Genomic DNA, 5396 nt, shown 5'->3' on the forward strand with positions numbered 1-5396 from the left:
TCGTGCATACTAGGCAAGCTCTCTACGCCTAGGCGAAACTCAGGGCTCCCCTGCTGAGACTTTCTCCTGCTCAGTTCTTTTCTCTTTCTGTGTCCTTGGGTGATCCTAGCTACAGTAGGTCTGGGTGCTCACCTGTTTGGGCCTCACCTCTGATTTCCTCAGCTCTAGCTGCATCTTTTCTTCTTTGGGGTTTTTTCTCTCCCTGTTAGTCCTGATGCTTGATCTGAGGGCTAGAATTCTGTTCCTAAGCTTCTTTTGATAAAGGTGAGTACTCTACCACTTGAGCCACAGCACCACTGCTGGCTTTCTTTTCCTTTGAGTAGTTTATTGGAGATGAGTCTCACAGACTTTTTCTCATGGGTTGGCTTTGAACCTTGATCCTCAGATCGCAGCCTCTAGAGTAGCTAGAATTACAGGCATGAGCCAGCATCACCCAGCCCCCAGCTGTGTCTTGATCAGAGTCAGCTCTGGCTTGGGGTTACTATCGATTGATTCCTCTGGCACTGATCACTTGTTATGAGGGTTCAGGACATTCTCTGTGTTTCAGGGACAGGACTGGCGTGGCTTACCTCATGGATGGTGAGCCCATTATCCCCTTGCATGCCTGGACCCCAGTGATGACAGGCTGGCCATCTGCTCCTGATCGCTGACCATCTGTCATGAGCCATCTGCAGAACTTCCTAAGGGACGTGTTCCATTGAGTTCCATACCTTGCTATCTACATTCAACAGCCCTCCACCCACATGTTTACCCTCAAGCCTTTCCACCTCCCCCCATCCCCCCACCAGATTTCCAATTGAGATGCAGCTTTATCTAATTATAACCTTCATCCTGCTTCCGTGTGCCACACACTGCACTAGGCATTTTGCATGGATTATCTCCTTAAGCCTAATTACAACCCTTGCTGTGCTGAGGTAGGAACTATGTTCAACCCACTTCACAGATGGGGGAACAGAAGCTTCTAGGAATCACCAGGCAACAGTTACCACAGCTTCCTAATTTATACTTCACAACAGATTGAATGCATCCACTGGTAACTCAGCATTCATGCAACAGGTCACCTGTAAATATGCTTTAGTGCTAGTCTTGGGGCTTGAACTCAGGGCTTAGGAGCTGTCCCTGAGCTTTTTTTTCTTTCTCTCAAGGCTAGCGCTCTACTACTGGAGCCACAGCTCCAATTCTGGCTTTTTTTGGTGATTAGTTGAATATAGAAGTCTCATGGAGCTTCCTGCCCATTCTGGCTTTGAACTGTGACCCTCAGACCTCAGCCTCCTGAGTAGCTATGATTAGAGGTGTGAGCCACCAGCTGCTGGCTAAATTTACCTCTTTGGAACTAGAATGTTCCTTTCTTTTGTCAGGAGAGCGTCTGTCCCTACTGTCTAGAGTCATATCATAATGCCAACTGCTAGCTAAGGAGACACAGGTATTTAACCAGGCACACATGGCACAAGAAACACAGAAAGGACATAAATTAAGTTTCCTGTTCCTGCCCAGAATGGCAGATTCCAAGCCTCCCCATCCCCCACAGTCTTGGACTAGACACAAAGCAGAAGGCAAGCCCTCCCACTGGGACACAGAATGGGAGGGGTCCAATCAGAAAAACCTTCCATAGTGAGTGACCATTGCTTAACAAATCAAAACAAAAATACATCCCCCAAGAGGGAGGGGACTAAAGATCAGCTATCCAATAGAAACGGAAGCCTCAGCTGTTCCTTCATGAGCTGACAAGATCTCTCTGCTTGGGTAGTCTGCAATTTTTTTTATTGGTCATGAGGCTTGAAGTGAGGACCTGGGCATTCTTCTTGAGCTCTTCTGCTCAAGGCTAGTGATCTACCACTTTGAGCCACAGCACAACTTCTGTTTTTTGTGATAAAGGTAAGAGTTTCACAGTCTTTCCTGCCTGAGCTGTCTTTGAACATCGATCCTCAGATCTCAGTCTCCTGAGTAGCTAGGATTACCAGCATGAGCCACCAGCAAGTCTGCTAATTCTTTTTCTTTACTTTCATAGCTTTTGTTCTTTTCACATTCAGATAAACTTGCTCTAATTACCTTAAATACTTTATGGCTTTTTTTTTTATTTGGTACTGGTCCTTGGATTTGAACTCAGCTTTTGTGCTCATGGCTAGTGCACTACCATTTTGAGCTACAGTGCCTTTTCCAGCTTTTTGGTAGTTAAATAGAGTTGAGTCTCATGGACTTTCCTTCCTGGGCTGGCTTTGAACCATGATCCTCAGATCTCAGCCTCATGAATAGTTATGATTACAGAGGTGAACCACTGGCGCCAACCCTTTCCCACCTTTGTATTCTTTAAAGGTCAGAGAAAAGGTCCCAAAATGTCCCTAAGTGGGTATAATATCTAGCACAATCTCCCCTTACCTTACAACATAGTCTACATCAGATTTAAGGGAGACTTATGGGATACCCCACAACACGTTCAACAGACACTGGGCTCCAAGGGAGACAAGAAAGAACCCCATCTCCACACACCCAACTGCTTCAACTTTCTCTGATGATAAGCTGAAGTCCATTGGGGGCTGAGGAAACATGCCAAGTCACCAAAGTTTAATGTTGCCACTAAGTGACTGAAAATCACACCTACTTACATTGTCATTCCACTTTTGCTGATCCAAACCTTTTTTTAAAAAACCAGTCCTGGGGCTTGAATTCAGGGCCTGAGTACTGTCCATGGGCTTTCTTAAGGCTAGAGCTCTATCACTTGAGCCACAGCACCACTTCCAGCTTTTTTCTGTATATGTGGTACCGAGGAATTGAACCCTGGTCTTCGTGCATGCTAGGAAGCTCTCTACCACTAGGCCAAACTCCCGCCCCCCCCCCCCAAGTCCTTTTAAAGCAACTATGGAATGATCTTCTTAGGATTCTTAATCATAGTTCCTTTTGTTACCTAAGATTACAGAATATATATTTTGAAAAAGTATAAGTGTGTACGGGTGTGTGCGTATGTGGCTACCCCCTACCCCTTGAGCAACAGTGCTGATTTTCTAGTGGTTAATTGGAGATAAGAGTCTCACAGTCTTTAGTGCCAGGCTGGCTTTGAACAGTTATCCTCAGAACTCAGCCTCCTTAATAGCTAGGATTATAGGCGTGAGCCATCGCCCGGCTACTTAGCTTTTTCTCTCAAGGTTGATGTTCTACCATTTGAGCTACAGATCCACTTCTGGCTGTTTCGCGTCTAACTGTAGATAAAAGTCTTGGTTTTGTCTGCTTGGGCTGGATTTGAATCAGGATCTTTGGATCTTAGCCTCCTGAGTAGTTAGATTTACAAGCATAAGCCACTATCTCCCAGCACCTAAGTTAATATGTTCACGGGTTGAGTTGGCTCGATCCAGTGTGCACTGTGGACCGATGAAATTGCCCATCAGAACCTTGAGGAAAATTGCCTTTCTTTCCCCCTTGCTGGTCTTGGGGGCTTGAACTCCGTGTGTGGGCTGTGTTCCTAAGCTCCTTTCGCTTAAGGCTAGCGCTCTACCACTTGAACCCTCTTTCAGCCTTTTCTATGATTATTTGGAGATAAGAATTTCACAGACTTTTCCTGCCTGGGCTGACCTCAAACACCATTCCCAGATCTCAGCTTCCTGAGTAGCTAGGATTACAGGTGTGAGCCATTATAGCCTTTCTGCTTTGCTTTTCAGGAAAAGGAAATTGGAGCAGCACCAGTCCTTCCTTGCCCAGCATGGCTGCTTGAGGGTGTGGAGGAGTGGGGAGCAAGGAAAACCCTACCTACTCTTAAACCAGGTCATCCAGGTCTGCTCCCTAAGATGCCTGGCCAAGGAAGCTACTACTTGTATGACCCGAATCCATGCCTGCCCACTGGCCTTCTTCCTTATTCTAACTCAACTTCTAACCTAAAAACTTATCTGCTTCACTCCAATTTGGGTCACTCAAATGGACCATTCATTAGCTCTTCCCACTTCAGTAGATACCCATGCAATTTGAAGGATAGGGATTTGAAGCCAGCCAGGGTAGAAAAATGTGAGAAATTCTTGGGCTGGGAGTTTGGCCTAGTGGTAGAGTGCTTGCCTAGCATGTACAAAGACCCAGGCTTGATTCCTCGGTACCACATGCATAGAAAAGCCAGAAGTAGTGCTGTGGCTCAAGTAGTAGGGTTCTAGTCCAAGGACAGTGATCAGGCCTTGAGTACCAGCCCCAGGACATGCAAAAAAGAAAAGAAAAGAAAGAAATGTGAAAAATGTGAGAAGTTCTTATCTTCAATTAACCAGTAAAACAAAAAGCTTGGTTAGAAGTGTATCTCAAGTGGTAGAGTGCTAGCCATGATTAAGCAAGCTGAATAAACACAGGGCCCTGAGTTCAAACCCAAGTACTAGCAGGAAAAAAAAGAACAATGATAACAACAACAAAAAAATGGACATGGGGAGGTGGATATTGCTCATTTTTCTCTTTTCCATGCCCCTTGTCCACCTGTGGGCACTCTGACTCAGACATTATCCTCAGCAGAGTATGCCGTCACTGTTGTTAGCCCTCCTCCATTGTGACTTGGTGTTCTCCATCTCAGGTCCTCAGATCCTCCCCCCAAACCAGTTGATCTGGCCAGGCCTAACTGCAATTGGCCATTCTGTCCTTTCATTTCCTGGAGCTGCGTGTTATGTCTAGCCTGGAGCTGCAGCCATAAAACTCAGGCCCACCACAATGGAATTCCTGGCTCTCATACACCTCATGTGACGCACACAAACCAGACGGCAGAGTATTCCCCCACCAGTCCTATAAAGATCCTTCTTGCACAAAGACAGGCACTGCACCCTTCTCCAGAGGAACAGCTTGTCAGTTTGCTGACATTAAACTTCGCTCACCTAACTTGGTATCCACATGTTCCTCTAAGATGGTGCTTTCATTGGTACCATGATTGGATTTTTGCCACCCCCCCCTCAGTGGATATTACTCTTCTCCCTTTGGGGAATATTTGAGCTGCCCGAGGGGCCTTGTGCTGGTCTCAGGCACACCCAGAGGACCAATGAGGTGACTTTCCTTCACTGAGTGCTCTACTTGCATTGACCAGTGGTCAGTCTGCCCTTCTTCCTAGGTGAGTGACCATTTCCCATTGTCAGGAGCTCAGACTTCCCTCCATTTTAGGCCAGTGGGCTGTAAAAGTCGTGGAGCCAAGTCCAAACCTTCTCCTTTCAGCCTAGGCCATGGGGTTAAAGAGACAAGGGACCAAGCTGTTGTGTGGTGATGGCTGTCTGCTCCCTCTCTACATGGCCCATGTTTTGTCTCCAAAACAGTAAAAGCATCCTCCATTTCCTCATTGTATTATATTGATGTTTCAGTTGATTCAGTTATTACCAATCCCAAAGGGCCACTGTATTCCTCTTTAGCAACGTGGTTGTCCAAAGCAGAAGGGCCTTGAATCTACTGGTGCCTTT

Source organism: Megascapheus bottae, chromosome X (assembly GCF_031878675.1).
Source record: "Megascapheus bottae isolate mThoBot1 chromosome X, mThoBot2.hap1, whole genome shotgun sequence".
Taxonomy (NCBI): domain Eukaryota; kingdom Metazoa; phylum Chordata; class Mammalia; order Rodentia; family Geomyidae; genus Megascapheus; species Megascapheus bottae.